The sequence below is a fragment of the Ranitomeya variabilis genome, chromosome 3 (genome assembly GCF_051348905.1).
Source record: "Ranitomeya variabilis isolate aRanVar5 chromosome 3, aRanVar5.hap1, whole genome shotgun sequence".
In the NCBI taxonomy this organism is placed as follows: Eukaryota; Metazoa; Chordata; class Amphibia; order Anura; family Dendrobatidae; genus Ranitomeya; species Ranitomeya variabilis.
The window spans coordinates 367,290,893-367,309,205 of NC_135234.1; positions in this window are offsets into that span (position 1 = coordinate 367,290,893).

Sequence of the window (18,313 nt, forward strand, 5' to 3'; positions counted from 1 at the left end):
TGTAATGAGTGAGTCATTACTTAAAATTAAGAGGGGACTGGATACCTTTCTGGAAAAGTATAATGTTACAGGGTATATATACTAGATTCCTTGATAGGGCGTTGATCCAGGGAACTAGTCTGACTGCCGTATATGGAGTCGGGAAGGAATTTTTTTCACCAATATGGAGCTTACTGTTTGCCACATGGTTTTTTTTGTCTTCCTCTGGATCAACATGTTAGGGCATGTTAGGTTAGGCTATGGGTTGAACTAGATGGACTTAAAGTCTTCCTTCAACCTTAATAACTATGTTACTATGTTACTATCTATCTATCTATCTATCTATCTATCTATCTATCTATCTATCTATCTATCTATCCCATAGCTATCTATCTATCTATCTATCTATCTATCTATCTATCTATCTATCTGTCTATCTATCTATATCTATCATACCTACAATATCTACCTATTATCTATTTATCTACTATCTATTATCAAACATTTAATTAGTAGTTATACTTTATACCAGTTTGATGTTTGTGTCCAAAACTCTAATTTTGATTATTATCGTTGGAACATTTTTAAAATTCTGTAGAAATTAATTTAGCAGCTCCTCATTCAAAGGTTAAAGACTACGCACTGTCTGAAAAATGACATTAAAATTTTAGTATTGCTTTTTAAATGTCAAAAGAAGATGAATGAAGGATGCCACCAACATCCGTCTTTAGTGGGTGTGGGGAAAACTGTCACCGAGTTTCAGAATTATGATCCCAGAAACCAGTTACGGCTCATAGCTTAGCAATTTAACACCTACATTGCTATATGGGATTGGAACATCTCCTTATGCAATGCTGAAGAAAGTAGTGTCTAAGTGTAGTTTGTGAAAAAAACAAAAACAAAACAAAGTTCTCAAATACATACCTGCCAAAAATTGCTTCTGGAAAATCCAACGGAAAGTGGATCACAAACCTAATACAGTGTAGTCATACAAAGATGAAAACAAACCACATAGGTTCCTGTACACTCAACTGTTTTTGGAAAAGTCAAGGAGCATGCAACTGAGTATATATGCTTGTGGTGGAGTCTGGAAAAATAGTTACCGTATTCAGGCAGGTTATTTAATGGGTATAGCCACTTTGGCTGTGTCATGGGAAACCATTTCTCCTTTCCTGAAGGGCCAGATATAGTACCTTCTAGGCACAGGAACATAGATTATTATAGGGTTTTCTGCAAAATAGGACACATGGGACATTCCCATAGCCCTGAACTGATCTACGCATCTTATTTATTCAAAAGGAGGATCAATGGTACAAAGCAGAGAGAAGCATTTCCTATGGAGATGTTGGAGTATGCTTACCCTTTCTTATGCGAAATATATTTTAAAGATGTCTGTGATTGTGAAGATTGTGTTCTTATTTGGGTTTCTTGGAGGATTAAATTACTTTTCATGGCAAGAACAGGACAACATGCAGTGCAATACTTGCTGCAAAGGAAATGTTAACATCATAGGAGCCCCAATATGCCTCATTATTAGTCATTGGGATCTGTCCATTTGGTGTATCCAACTCAGCTTCATGACTATACTTATTAATAGAAGCCATAATGCCAGCGGGAAAGCCTTGTGATTGTCATCTGTCAGCATGTAACCGTTCACAATAAATTATTAAAATAATCTGTATTTCTTTATCATTGAGCTTGTAACAATGTTGGCTAATTTTTGGGTAAGTTGACCAAAGAAACAAGTTGACAACCAACCCTTGCCATATCGAGACCAAACTGCTGCTGACAACAGTTTTGTAAAAGGTCCCTTTTACCTTTAGAAATAAGATTGTGGTCTTTGAGAAAAATGATGATGACCAATATTGCCCAGTAAAGAGTTATTTGCCTACAAACACAATGTTACTTATCCTGGTAAAACTGGTGAGCATGTCAGGTGTCGCTAGCTTTAAAACAGAAGAATTTCGAGTATATACTGTATAATGAATCTAAATAATATTTCTTCTAATAGAACAGTATTTCACACCATAAAGTGGCCACCCAGACGTTAATGACCCCGTTGATGTTATTAGGAACTTCGTCCATTTCAGTTTTTTGTGGGTGTCGTTACTGAAGCTTTAAATCTGACTTCATGTTTCCTATATTCATAAGCTTTAGTTTGGTCTATGGATGGTAAATGAAGATTTACTGAGCACTAACATTCTGTGAAATTTGGGGTGAAATATTAAAAGCTCTGCCTATTTTCATTGTGATGGCCTCTTCTATTTGATTGCAGATTGTTTCATTGTTATCGTTGAATGTTCATTTTGTCTCCTTCACTGGACAACACCCTTATATGCTAGTGTAATATGAAGAGGATAATAATGATGGTTATCTGGCTATTTCCTAGCAGTACATTGGTAAAGAGCAGAAACAATAATTACAGTAATAGTGCATACATATCCCTAGTAACACATATTTTCTGCACGGAAAAGTATATTAGGCAGTTGAATGAGACCTCCTTCTGTTCTACTCACGGCAGAAAATATTTGCTGGAAAGACTCCTGTGGGTGGGTGCATATAGGAATAGATTGGTTGCTGTTTGCAAGCAGCAGGAATTGCTAATGATAAGGGTATCAGCATTTTACCATTGTGGCCATAATATCTGAATGTACAATATTTCCTTTTTTAAATACTTAGTTACATTAACCCAATGAATACTGCAAAAGTGAATGCATGATTCAAGGAGATCTATACTCAAAATATACTGGACACATTGTGGATACTGGATGAGCTTTTTCAATAACGCTCTTCTTCAGGCATGCTTACCTGTAGTTTGGCATATTGCATACTTTACCAATGATATCCTATATGTCTATACACATACAACTATTTTTTATACTACTTTGTATAAATTAGTAGCACAAAATGCTTTATTAAGAATAATATATAACAATATATATTTAGTGTGTGTGAGAGGACAGGGCTAAAGCAATCATAAGCAGCATGGAGAGGCAATTTATTGTACAGCAGATAGAACTTCTACACGGTGCAGTGCGTTTTGTTACCTAGTTCATATGGTATATTGACACACTGTATGTGCTGCAAACAACCTTACCAGCAATATCTAACTAGAAATGCTCCAGAGATGCCTAAGAACAGTACCAAACTGCAATGTACTTTTCCTGGGACGCTGCTGTGTGGTCACTTCTCAGCAGCAGGAGCCACCAGACTTCTGCCGTACTGCGCGTGGTTGCACCGTCAATTATTTGTAATTAGCCAATCTGAGCGCTAATCAGATGCACATGACTGTAACAATTAGTTTAACGAACTTATTTCTGTGCCGTGTATTAAGTGTTGCTAATTAGCCGTGACCCAGCTATCTTTATTTGTAAGGGAATCTGTCAGTCAGTTCATGCTGCTCACGCCACAATCAGCATGAATCAGAGCCTGGCTGCATGATTACAGTCAGGTATTTTTTTCTCTGAATTGCTCAGAAAGTATAGTTTGATGAGCCGGCCGGGGACCATGGCCAGAAATGAGATGAGTCAGGCTAGACTAGTCCCAACACAATGTGATTGACAGGTCTGTAGTTAAGTTCACACATGGGAGAGACCTGCCAATCACCTGGAGCAGTGCAGGGAGAAGATGGCTGTGGGTAGTGCCCAACTAGTGTTATCTCTCCCTATAGTCTACTGCCAGGTCTTCAACTATCTTGATTCATATACATGGCTCCAATCATACAACCAGGCGTTGGTTCATGCTCTCAATGGTTCAAAATGGGATGTTCTCCAGCACCAAAGTAAAATAATAAAAAATGTAGCCTTTAATCATATAAAATAAAAAAGTAGCTATATTTAAGATTTTTTGTACCCAAAATGCGTAAGCATTATAGGTTTTCTTTTTTAATATGTGCATATTCTCCCAATTTTTATCTTACATGATTAAAGGCTAAGTATTAATTATTTCCCTTTGGTGCTGGGGAACATCCCCTTTTGGACCAATAAGAGCTATTTGACCTGGACATGCGACCAGTGCATACTCCGTGCACCACACCCAGACCACAGACTGTCAGCGCTGGAAGTCTCCTGTGATACTTATCTCCACTACATAAATGGTGAGCTGAACTGACACTTTTTCTATTTTCTGCTGCCTGCTGCCTGTGGTTTGGGCAGCATGATAGATTGACAGGTTCTCTTTATGATAAACGTGAAAGTAAAGATTCATGTTTCTTGAAAACCATGGGTGCCAGGCCATCTAAAACACCCCCTTTAACTGAGGTCGTTAACCTCATAGGTTTCACATCACTAAGGTCAGCCCTGAGAGTATCTAACAACACGGTCAATAAAACAGTATTCTTACCATAGCTTTAATGCATATGGACAAATTTGGGGATTCTTTAACCTCTTCAGTGCCAGGTTCCTTAGCATAAAAATTCCAACCCTCCAAAATCCCATTTTGTTTTCTGCTAGAGACTGATACCAATGTATTTTTACCTTTGTACGCACTATAATATTTCATTTGCACTTAGACCTAGAGAATTTATTTCAGCAGCTTGAAGCTATCAAAATGACACAACCTTCTAAAATTCTGTGTTTAGCCAGGATTCAGATTCTTGTTACTTTTCTTTCTATTTTTTTTTCTAAACAAAGGGCTATTTTCCCAGCTAGTGGACAATATCTGTCTGTTCTTATTAAGTGATATATGTTTCTTGCTTTCTCTCTCACTGTGTTCTTCTTAGCCTAGTATCCTAAAGTCCAAGTAAGCGCAGGGCTCAGGCAGGGTGTTCCAGATGGGTTACCAAAATAGGATGTAGGAGTGAGAGGATTTGGCTTCTTGAATGAGCCAAATGAGGTTTTTAGGGAGCAAAGTTCGTTGGTTGTGCCCGAAAGGCGTAGAAGTCAAATCGTGTTCAGAGCTCCCACGTCTTAACACAGCAGGAGAAGAATCGTCCTGTCTTTTCAGCTGTAACATGTACAAGAAGCAGCATGCCTGGAAGACACTTGAGTGTGATAACAGCTATACGGCAAACAGGATATACTTAAAGGCATTGAAAAGCTGAACGCAGCTCTGTGTGTTCATCTTCCGTCCTCCAGATTCAGAGTGACAACTCCTTATTCCCTTCATGTTATGGATAACCTGAGAATAAAATCACTCTGAAACCAACAAACACTATCTAGTAATAAACTGGCATTCTAGATTGTATGAGGAATATTATATGATTGCTTATTTTGTAATATTAATAACATTTTATCTTTAAAATCACATAAAAATCACATATAAAAGCCTATGCTCTATGTTACAACAGCAAGAAATTCTACAGAGAATTTTTTCACATACCAGTATTTGGTTTACACAAACATAAACATTGTTTTGAGAAAGCATCACCGTTCATTTTATGAATATATATAGTCTTTATAAGTTAAATAACCATTCAATGTCTGCATGTACAGTATCTTAGCGCTTAGTGTGCTGCTATTTTCCTTTGTATCTATTTATTTACCGTATCTATTATCTATCTATCTATATTATCTATATATGTATTATTTATCTACCCGTATTTTTCGGCATATAAGACGCACCGGACCATAAGACGCACCCCAAATTTGGGGTGAAAATTGCAGAAAAAAAGATTTTTTATAAGATGGGGGTCCGTCTTATTGTCCGAATTTACAGTATCTTACCTGTGGGCTGATGGTGGCAGAGCAGGGTCACAGGAGGCATGGTGTCGGCAGAGGTGGGGTGAGGCGGTACGGCGTGCACCTGAGCAGGGTCCCTTCCTGCTTAGGTGGGCGACGCCACGGCCTGGTGTCCATGGGAGGGTGGCAGCAGTGGTTACCGGCAGAGGTGTTGGGATGAGGAGGCACAGTGAGAGGTATGGCGTGAGAGGGGTCCCTTTCCCCGGTGAGGTGATGCAGCAGCCCGGTAATGCAGCAGAGCCGGGTGAATCCTGTTGTTACCGTGGTGGCAGAGGTGTGGAGACGAGGAGGCGCAGTGAGCGGGGTCCCTTTCCCTGGTGAGGTGATGCAGCAGCCCCGGTAATGCAGCAGAGCCGGGTGAATCCTGTTGTTACCGTGGTGGCAGAGGTGTGGAGATGAGGAGGCGCAGTGAGCGGGGTCCCTTTCCCCGGTGAGGTGATGCAGCAGCCGGTAATGCAGCAGAGCCGGGTGAATCCTGTTGTTACCGTGGTGGCAGAGGTGTGGAGACGAGGAGGCGCAGTGAGCGGGGTCCCTTTCCCTGGTGAGGTGATGCAGCAGCCCCGGTAATGCAGCAGAGCCGGGTGAATCCTGTTGTTACCGTGGTGGCAGAGGTGTGGAGATGAGGAGGTGCAGTGAGCGGGGTCCCTTTCCCCGGTGAGGTGATGCAGCAGCCCCGGTAAGGCAGCAGGGCCGGGTGAATCCTGTTGTTATCGGTGCGCGCGGCCATCTTCCTGAGGCCGCGCGTTCGCAGATGGAGCTCTGCTGCCCGGGGCTTCAGGAAAATGGCCGCCGCGATCCCCATCTGCGCACGCGCGGCATCCCGCGGCCATTTTCCTGAAGCCCCGGGCAGCAGAGCTCCATCTGCGAACGCGCGGCCTCAGGAAGATGGCCGCGCGCACCGATAACAACAGGATTCACCCGGCTCTGCTGCATTACCGGGGCTGCTGCATCACCTCACCAGGGAAAGGGACCCCGCTCACTGCGCCTCCTCATCTCCACACCTCTGCCGCCACACCTCTGCCGCCGCACCTCTGCCGCCACGGTCCACGGTAAGCCTGTATTGCGAATATAAGACGCACCCCCCATTTTCCCCCCTTTTTTTGGGGGGAAAAAGTGCGTCTTATATGCCAAAAAATACGGTATATTTTCTAGCTATGTATTATCTATCTATCAATTTATCTTTTATCTACCTATCTTATCTAGCTATTATCTATCTATCTATACAAAGAAACCTGACCAGCACCTCCCAAGTGTGAATAGGTGCAAGCTGCACTCTGTGAATGCCAAGATATATAGTGCCAATGGAAGTAACAACTTCCAACCGCATTGTCCCTCAGCAAGATGTATTTACAAAAAAGCAAAGGTTTTTAGCTCATAACTTGGCCAATTCAAACCTACAATTTGAATGGTCAAGTAGAATTGGTTGATAACTTTACAAACCACTCCTATATTGCAGCCTGCTGGCATATTTTGCTTTCTGTACATGTACCTACCTTTCTTGTATTTCTCTGGTTTCATATCACTGACGCCATTAAGCGCCGTGACACATATCTCCCTGCTATTACTTTACCATTGACTTTGTCACATATCCCCCCCTCTTCCCAAAGCCAGGGGTTTTGGCACCTTCACTCGCTAAACAGGGGAGTCTGGACAGGGCATCTGCGTTCCCATGCTACTTTCCTGGCCTATTCTCGACATGAAATGTGAAATCTTGGAGGCCTAAGAACCATCTAGATACCCGAGCATTTTTACCCTTCTTTTCCCTCAACCACCTCAGAGAGTCATGGTCAGATACCAGCTTAAAGCTATTGCCTAGCTAGTAGTACCTCAGGGTATCTACGGCCCATTTTATGGCCAAGAACTCTTTCTCAATGATGGCATAATTTCTCTCGCATGAAGAGAGCTTCCGGCTCAGATACAGGATGGTATGCTCTTCCCCATTCACTATCTAATACAGCATGGCTCCCAAGCCGACTTCTGATGCATCCGTCTGGAACACAAACTCTTTTCTGAAGTCTGGTGCGACCAGACACAGAGCCTGCTTCAGCTTTTGGAAAGCCATCTCAGACTCAGCAGACCATTTAATCAATGACGATCTTGGGCCTTGAAGGAGGTCCGTCAAAAGTGCGGCAATCATGGCGAATCTTGGGATAAACCACGGTAGTAACCCAAAATTCCAAGAAACGCCTTCACTTGCTTCTTGGAAAGCAGTTGTGTCCATTTTTGGATTGCCTCAATCTTGTTTATCTTGTTTATCGGAGACTTAGCCTAGTGTTATGACCCCAATGGCGAGGGTCTCAGAGGAACGTGGAAGTCTGCAGAATACAAAAATCCAGCTCATAGGGCAGTGGTAGCTGGGTTGACCATATATCTACTCCTAACGCCAACACTAGAAGTAGCCGGGGATCATTCCTACGTTGATTCTAGATGACACGCTCCAGCCGGAGAATCTAGCTACCCCTAGTAGAGGAAAACAAAAGACCTTTCTTGCCTCCAGAGAAGGGGACCCCAAAGCTGGATAGAAGCACCCCACAAATAATAACGGTGAGGTAAGAGGAAATGACAAACACAGAAATGAACCAGGTTTAGCACAGAGAGGCCCGCTTACTGATAGCAGAATAAAGAAAGGTAACTTATATGGTCAACAAAAACCCTATCAAAATCCACACTGGAAATTCAAGAACCCCCGAACCGTCTAACGGTCCGGGGGGAGAACACCAGCCCCCTAGAGCTTCCAGCAAAGGTCAGGATGTATATTTGGAACAAGCTGGACAAAAATACAAAACCAAAACAAAATAGCAAAAAGCAAAAAGCGGACTTAGCTGATATAACTGGAACCAGGATCAGTAGACAAGAGCACAGCAGACTAGCTCTGATAACTACGTTGCCAGGCATTGAACTGAAGGTCCAGGGAGCTTAAATAGCAACACCCTTAACTAACGACCCAGGTGCGGATAAAAGGAATGACAGAAAAACCAGAGTCAAAAAACTAGTAACCACTAGAGGGAGCAAAAAGTAAATTCACAACAGTACCCCCCCCTTAGTGAGGGGTCACCGAACCCTCACCACGACCACCAGGGCGATCAGGATGAGCGGCATGAAAGGCACGAACTAAATCGGCCGCATGAACATCAGAGGCGACCACCCAGGAATTATCCTCCTGACCATAGCCCTTCCACTTGACCAGGTACTGAAGCCTCCGCCTGGAGAGGCGAGAATCCAAGATCTTCTCCACCACGTACTCCAACTCGCCCTCAACCAACACCGGAGCAGGAGGCTCAGCAGAAGGAACTATAGGCACAATGTACCGCCGCAACAAGGACCTATGAAATACATTGTGAATAGCAAACGACACAGGAAGATCCAGACGAAAAGATACAGGATTAAGGATTTCCAATATCTTGTAAGGCCCAATAAAACGAGGTTTAAATTTGGGAGAGGAGACCTTCATAGGAACAAAGCGGGAAGAAAGCCATACCAAATCCCCAACGCGTAGTCGGGGACCCACACCGCGGCGGCGGTTGGCAAAGCGCTGAGCCCTCTCCTGTGACAACTTCAAGTTGTCCACCACATGATTCCAGATCCGCTGCAACCTATCCACCACAGAATCCACCCCAGGACAGTCAGAAGGCTCCACATGACCCGAAGAAAAGCGAGGATGGAAACCAGAGTTGCAGAAAAAAGGCGAAACCAAGGTGGCGGAACTAGCCCGATTATTAAGGGCAAACTCAGCCAACGGCAAGAATGTCACCCAATCGTCCTGATCAGCAGAGACAAAACACCTCAAATAAGCCTCCAAAGTCTGATTGGTTCGCTCCGTCTGTCCATTAGTCTGAGGATGGAAAGCAGACGAAAACGACAAATCAATGCCCATCCTACTACAAAAGGATCGCCAGAATCTGGAAACGAACTGGGATCCTCTGTCTGACACAATATTCTCAGGGATGCCGTGCAAACGAACCACGTTCTGGAAAAACACAGGAACCAGATCGGAAGAGGAAGGCAGCTTAGGCAAAGGAACCAAATGGACCATCTTTGAGAAGCGATCACATATCACCCAGATAACGGACATGCCCTGGGATAGCGGAAGATCAGAAATGAAATCCATGGAGATATGTGTCCAAGGTCTCTTCGGGACAGGCAAGGGCAAGAGCAAACCGCTGGCACGAGAACAGCAAGGCTTAGCTCGAGCACAAGTCCCACAGGACTGCACAAATGACCGCACATCCCTTGACAAGGAAGGCCACCAAAAGGACCTGGCCACCAGATCTCTGGTGCCAAAAATTCCCGGGTGACCTGCCAACACCGAGGAATGAACCTCGGAAATGACTCTGCTGGTCCACTTATCCGGGACAAACAGTCTGTCAGGTGGACAAGACTCAGGCCTATCAGCCTGAAATCTCTGCAACACACGTCGCAGATCCGGAGAAATAGCTGACAAGATAACTCCATCTTTAAGAATACCAACAGGATCAGCGACTCCAGGAGCATCAGGCACAAAGCTCCTAGAAAGAGCATCGGCCTTCACATTCTTTGAACCTGGTAAATACGAGACAACAAAATCAAAGCGGGAGAAAAACAATGACCAGCGGGCCTGTCTCGGATTAAGGCGTTTAGCAGACTCGAGATACATCAGATTTTTGTGATCAGTCAAGACCACCACACGATGCTTAGCACCCTCGAGCCAATGACGCCACTCCTCAAATGCCCTGCACACGAGTAGCCAGCTGGTCCACACTTCTAATCAAGGTCTGGACATTCATGTCTGCAGCAAGCATAGCCACTCTGAGGTAAAGGGGAAGAAGAAAAAAAAAAAAAAAAAAAACTCAGAATCTTCTTTCTTATAATCCCTCTTCTGCAATGCATTAAACATTTAATACTGGCCTGGCAAACTGTTATGACCCCAATGGCGAGGGTCTCAGAGGAACGTGGAAGTCTGCAGAATACAAAAATCCAGCTCATAGGGCAGTGGTAGCTGGGTTGACCATATATCTACTCCTAACGCCAACACTAGAAGTAGCCGGGGATCATTCCTACGTTGATTCTAGATGACACGCTCCAGCCGGAGAATCTAGCTACCCCTAGTAGAGGAAAACAAAAGACCTTTCTTGCCTCCAGAGAAGGGGACCCCAAAGCTGGATAGAAGCCCCCCACAAATAATAACGGTGAGGTAAGAGGAAATGACAAACACAGAAATGAACCAGGTTTAGCACAGAGAGGCCCGCTTACTGATAGCAGAATAAAGAAAGGTAACTTATATGGTCAACAAAAACCCTATCAAAATCCACACTGGAAATTCAAGAACCCCCGAACCGTCTAACGGTCCGGGGGGAGAACACCAGCCCCCTAGAGCTTCCAGCAAAGGTCAGGATGTATATTTGGAACAAGCTGGACAAAAATACAAAACCAAAACAAAATAGCAAAAAGCAAAAAGCGGACTTAGCTGATATAACTGGAACCAGGATCAGTAGACAAGAGCACAGCAGACTAGCTCTGATAACTACGTTGCCAGGCATTGAACTGAAGGTCCAGGGAGCTTAAATAGCAACACCCTTAACTAACGACCCAGGTGCGGATAAAAGGAATGACAGAAAAACCAGAGTCAAAAAACTAGTAACCACTAGAGGGAGCAAAAAGTAAATTCACAACAGCCTAGGTATTTGGCCTCTTCCTTCCCTATGGCACTTTTTTGGGTTTATGGTGAACCCCACATTGCTCAACACATCCAGGACTGTCTGCACATTTGTTAGATGACTACCCCAGTCAGAGCTGAAGACCACAATGTCATCTAGGTAGGCGGCGATATACTTCTTATGCAGAGCCAGGACTCAATCCATAGCCCTCTGGAAGGTTGCTGGAGCCCCCTGCAGTCCGAAGGGTATTCTGGTGTATTGAAAACACCCATCAGGCATCGAGAAGGCTGTCTTCTCCTTAGCACTCTGGACATGGGGATCTGCCAGTAGCCCTTCGTTAGGTCGATGGTTGTGATATACCTCGCGGTTCCCAGTGTCTCAATGAGTTCATCCACCCAGGGCATTGGATATACACTACCTTTCAAAGTTTAGGGTCAGTTAGAAATCTCCTTATTTTTGAAAGAAAAGCACAGTTTTTTTCCAATGAAGCTAACATTAAATGATTCAGAAACACGCTCTATACAATGTTAATGTGGTAGATCACAACCATCACTCCAATGTTCTTATGGTAATTTGTGTTTGCTAACTGTGTAAGAAGGCTAATGGATGGTTAGAATACCCTTGAAAGCCCTTGTGCAAGTATGTTAGCACAGCTGAAAATAGTTTGGCTGATTATAGAACCTATAAACCTGACCTTCCTTTAAGCTAGTTGAGAATCTGGAGCATTAAATTTATTGGTTCCATTAAACTCTCAAAATGGCCAGAAAAAAGAACTTTCATGTGAAACTCAACAGTCTATTCTTGTTATTAGAAATGAAGGATATTCCACGTGAGAAATTGCCAAGAAACTGAATATTTCCTACAACGGTGTACTACTCCCTTCAGAGGAGAGCACAAACAGGCTCTAACCAGAGTAGAAAGAGAAGTGGGAGGCCCCGCTGCACAACTGAGCAACAAGACAAGTACATTAGAGCAGAGGTGTCAAACTGCATTCCTCGAGGGCCGCCAACAGGTCATGTTTTCAGGATTTCCTTGTATTGCACAGGTGATAATTTAATCACCTGCACAGAATGATTCCAGCACCTTGTGGAATGCTAAGGAAATCCTGAAAACATGACCTGTTGGCGGCCCTCGAGGAATGCAGTTTGACACCTCTGCATTAGAGTCTGTAGTTTGAGAAATCGACGCCTCACAGGTCCTCAACTGGCAGCTTCATTAAATAGTACATGCAAAACGCCAGTGTCAACGTCTACAGTGAAGAGACAACTCCGGGATGCTGGCCTTCAGAGCAGAGTGGCAAAGAAAAAGTCATATCTGAGACTTGATAATAAAAGGAATAGATTAATATGGCAAAAGAACGCAGACATTGGACAGAGGAAGATTGGAAAAAAGTGTTATGGAAAGACGAATCCACGTTTGAGGTGTTTGGATCACACAGAAGAACATTTGTGAGACGCAGAACAACTGAAAAGATGCTGGAAGAGTGCTTGACATCATCTGTCAAGCATGGTGGAGGTAATGTGCTGATTTGGGTTTTCTTTGTTGCTGGTAAAGTGGGAGATTTGTACAAGGTAAAAGGGATTTTTAATAAGGAAGGCTATCGCTCTATCACCCTGTGGACAGATGTTGATTGGAGCCAATTTCATCCTACAACAGGACAAAGACCCAAAGCAGAGCTCCAAATAATGCAAGAAATATTTAGGGAAGAAGCAGGCAGCTGGTATTCTATCTATAATGGAGTGGCCAGCGCAGTCACCAGATCTCAACCCCATTGAGAAGTTGTGGGAGCAGCTTGACTGTATGGTACGCAAAAAGTGCCCATCAAGCCAAACCAACTTGTGGGAGGGACTTTATTAAGCATGGGGTGAAATTTCTCCAGATTACCTCAGCAAATTAACTGCTAGAATGCCAAAGGTCTGCAATGCTGTTATTGCTGCAAAGGGAGCATTCTTTGACGAAAGCAAAGTTTGAAGGAGAAAATTATTATTTCAAATAAAAATCTTTTTTTCGAACTTTGGCCATGTCTGGACTAGATTTTCAATTCATTTGGCAACTTATTTGATTAATAAAAGAATGAGGTTTCATGGAGAACACAAAATTGTCTGGGTGACCCTAAACTTTTGAACGGTAGTGTACATCACATTTGGAGACCTCATTGTTGTGATTCGGTTATTTGGCTCCCCCAGTGGTCGCTTGTGGTACTGGTGTCTTGTGAGCTTTTCACCTGTTTCTATCAGGATGTGGGAGTTTCCTATTTAGCCTTGTTCCTCAGTCATTCCAATGCCGGCGATCAATGTAACCAGAGTCTTTCTGTTGCACGTACCTGCTCCCAGTCTGCTGACTAGCTAAGTTGGACATTTCTGTCCTTAGTCTATTTTTGTATGTTTTGTCCAGTTTGCAGTTATGTGATTCTCTGCAGCTGGAAGCTCTTGTGGGCTGAAATTGCCACTCCGGTGCCATGAGTTGGCACGTGAGTTTAAGGTAATTTCAGGATGGTTTTTGATAGGGTTTTGTAGCTGACTGCGAAGTCCACTATTGTATCCTTTTGCTATCTAGTTAGTGGGCCTCGCTGTGCTAAATCTGTTTTCATACTATGTTTGTCTTTTCACCTTAATTCACCGTTATTATATGTGGGGGCTACTATCTCCTGTGGGGAATTTTCCTCTGGAGGCAAGCCAGGACTGTGTTTCATCTATTAGGGGTAGTTAGTCCTCCGGCTGGTGCGAGACGTCTAGCGAAAACGTAGGCACGTTCCCTGGCTACTATTAGTTGTGTGTATAGGTTTAGCATCGCGGTCAGCTCTAGTTTCCATCACCCGAGAGCTTGTCCGTTTTTCTATGTTTCTGATGTTCCCCTGCCATTGGGAACCATAACACCTCATTCAGCTTGTGGCAATCATTGCAAAACCACCACTCACCGTTGGGCTTTGGCACGAGAACGATGGGACTTGACCATCCACTTTTCGACTCAATCACCCCGAGGTCTAACATCTTCTTCACCTCATTTGCCATTACATCACGGCATGCCTCGGGAATTCTATAGGGTCTGAGGCTCACCCTTACATGTGGCTCTGTCAACACATCATGCTCAACCACCTGCGTATGTCCTGGCAACTCTGAGAAGTCACGGTTCTGCTGCAATAGTTCCCGACACTGTTGTCTTTGGGCCGGTGTTAGAGACTCTGCAATGGTGATATCATCCACTGTGGCTTTGAGACTGGCTCCCAGGCAAGGGGTTTCCAGCGACTCCCTATCTCGCCTTGACTTGAGCAAGTCTACATGGTATATTTGGTGTGGCTTCCTTTGGCCTGGCTAGTGTACCTTGTAATTCACCTCACTCAGTTTTTCCACCACTTCATATGGGCCTTGCCACCTGGCTAGGAACTTGCTTTCCACTGTGGGGATAAGCATTAGCACGCGGTCCCGGGGTTGGAACTGCCTGACTCTTGCTGAGCAGTTATACACCCTTGCCTGTGCCTCCTGTGCTTGGAGAAGATGCTCCTTCATGATGAGTATCACTTTCTCCATCCTTTCCTGTAACTGAGCGACATGCTCTATGACGCTCTGGTGTGGCGTGATCTTGGCTTCCCAGGTTTCCTTGGCGATGTCCAGGAGCCCTCGCGGATGTAGACCATATAGGATGTTGAACGGCAGCAGAGGTTTGTGGAACTTCTCTGATTGAGAAGAGCAGAAACAGAAGCAGATAGTCCTAGTCTCGACAGTCTTTCTCAATGACTTTCTGGAGCATCACCTTCAAGGTCTTATTGATGCGCTCTACTGTATTAGGCCATCTGTCTGGGGATGGTAGACTGAGGTTCGCAGCTGTGCAATCAGAAGGACCTTACACAACTCCCTCATTACCTTACTCATAAAAGGGGTACCGTGGTCTGTCAAAATCTCCTTTGGCAGACCAGTCCATGCAAAAATATGAACAAGTTCCCGGGTGATACTCTTGGCCGAGGAGAATCACGCGACATGATTGTGGCCCATCTCCAGGCTGATGGTCCACATTGCAAGTGGAATAAACATAATATGAGCAGTGCCTGCCTAGGCTACAATCCATCTGCTCATAAGACAAAGGACAGTGGGTCGTTATGTGTCCAGGACCGTGACACTGACAGCAGATCAAGTCTTTACCAGCAGTGTTTTGCAACCCCTCATCGGCTCCTTGGAACCTCAGACTTCCCCCTGTGCTGGCTTTGCTACCTCTCTTTTGGGACTCTGGCTCCCTCTGAGTACCCCAGTATGGAGATGCACCCCCCCACTTACTTAGGGAACTCTCGACCACCTGGCACCTTTCTACGAAGCCCACCAGGTCATCCTCATTCCTGGGGTCCCCCTGGGCAAGCCATGACTGTACAGGCCTTGGTAGGGAGTAGATAAATCTGTCCATTACAACCCACTCCACCATTTGGGCTGGGGTGGAGGACTCTTGCTGCAACCATTTCTGCACCAGAAGCAGCAAGTTGAACATTTGGGAGCGAGGAGGTTTAACACTGCAATAGGCCCAGTGATGAACCATTTGTGCTCGGACAGACATAGTCACCCCTGAGCGTGCCAGTAACTCAGTTTTTAGTTAGGCATATTCCCGGGCATCTTGTAAGGCCAGGTCATAATAAACCTTCTGGGGCTTGCCATTTAGATAGAGGGTCAGCACCTCCACCCACTGGTCTGGCAGCAGTCTCTCTCGCTCCGCTACCCTCTCAAAAACAGTCAGAAATGCCTCTTTATAATCACCCGGGGTCATTTTCTGCATCGTTCATCTTACCACCTTCCGGACGTCATCACCTGGACTTGTGGGCTGGGTTTCTGGTCTCCCATGAACTGCCTTGGTAAGCAACTTGATCTGCTGCTGCTGTAGTCTGAACTAGTCCTGATGCTGTTGCTGCTGCTGCTGTTGCATCTGCTGGGTAAGCAACTTACTCGTCTCTTCATATGCCAGCTGTTGCTGCTGCTGCACACTCACCATATGCTTGAAAAAGTCCTCCATTTTGCCTGACGTCATCCGCTGGCTTGTGGACTCCTTTACCCAGAACATGCGATTTGACCACGGCTGCTGTTGTGAACTCCGTTTTCAGGCTCCCTCTTGTGGTCACAGATGGTATTGTGTGACTTTGGTTTTTTTGCTCCCCCTGGTGGTTTGGTTTATTATCCTGCGGGTCTGCTGGATCAGCTGCCTCGTTATTCACCAGGGAGGCTCCTATTTAGCTCTGCTTCACTTCCACTTGTTGCCGGCTGTCAATGTATTCAGTGCTATTCTGATTACTCCTGATTATCTCGTTTTCTGCCTCTTCAGGATAAGCTAAGTTCTGTTTGAATATTTTTTGCTCATCTGCCTGCAATATGATTTCTGTGTATGATGAGTCTAGTCCAGCTTGCTAATATGTGATTTATTTTTGCTGGTAAGCTCTGGGGTACGGAGTTGCTTCCCCCGCACCGTTAGTTGGTGTGGGGGCTCGAGCAATCTCTGCGTGGATATTTTGAATAGGATTTTTAGGTAACGTTCCACGGCTGCCTATAGTTGTTTGCGGATAGGATCAGGTTGCGGTCAATCTAGTTACCACTTCCCCAGAGCTAGTAGTCTGTTCAGTTACTTAGCTAGTCCGACCTGCGATCCTTGCCACTAGGATCATAACAGTACAGCCGGCCTATAAAGTGTTAATTGCATGGCAGAAGCAGGAGAAAAGAAGCTTGGAGATATTTTTTTTTTTTGCTGCCGTGTGTCTAGCTGCTGTGTGTCTGGCTTCTCTCCTCCTCTTAATCTTGGTGTGGCTCTGAGTTCAGCTGCTGATATGGATATCCAGAGTTTAGCCTCCAGTGTGGATCATCTTGCTGCAAGGGTACAAAGTATTCAGGATTTTGTTGTGCACAGTCCTATGTCAGAGCCTAGAATACCTATTCCGGAGTTGTTTTCTGGAGATAGATCTAGGTTCCTGAATTTTAAGAACAATTGCAAGTTGTTTCTTTCTTTGAAACCTCGTTCCTCTGGGGATTCTGTTCAGCAAGTTAAGATTATTATTTCTTTCTTGCGTGGCGATCCTCAAGATTGGGCTTTCGCATTGGCTCCAGGGGATCCTGCATTGCTCAGTGTGGATGCGTTTTTTCTGGCCCTTGGATTGCTCTATGAGGAACCTAATCTGGAGAACCAGGCTGAAAAAGCGTTGTTGGCCCTCTCTCAGGGGCAAGATGATGCAGAGGTGTACTGCCAGAAATTTCGGAAATGGTCGGTGCTTACTCAATGGAATGAGTGTGCCCTGGCTGCAAATTTCAGAAAAGGTCTTTCTGAAGCCATTAAGAATGTCATGGTGGGGTTCCCTACGCCTACAGGTCTTAATGAGTCAATGACTCTGGCCATTCAGATTGATCGGCGTTTGCGGGAGCGCAAACCTGCGCACCATTTGGCGGTGTCTTCTGAACAGACACCTGAGTCTATGCAATGTGATAGAATTCTGACCAGAAGTGAACGGCAAAATTATAGACGGCAAAATGGGTTGTGCTTTTACTGTGGTGACTCAGCTCATGTTATCTCAGCATGCTCTAAGCACACAAAAAAGATTGATAAATCTGTCACCATCGGTACTTTACAGCCTAAGTTTATTTTGTCTTTTACCCTGATTTGTTCCCTGTCATCTTACCCGGTTATGGCTTTTGTGGATTCAGGTGCTGCCCTGAGTCTGATGGATTTGTCATTTGCCAGGCGCTGTGGTTTTGTTTTGGAGCCTTTAAAATTCCCTATTCCACTAAGGGGAATTGATACTACACCATTGGCTACGAATAAACCTCAGTACTGGACACAAGTGACCATGTGCATGACTCCTGTTCATCAGGAGGTGATTCGCTTTCTTGTATTGCATAATTTGCATAATGTTGTCGTGTTGGGCCTGCCATGGTTGCAGACTCATAATCCAGTCCTGGATTGGAAAGCAATGTCTGTGTCAAGTTGGGGTTGTCAGGGAATTCATGGCGACGCTCCTGTGGTGTCAATTGCTTCATCCACTCCTTCTGAGGTCCCTGCATTTTTGTC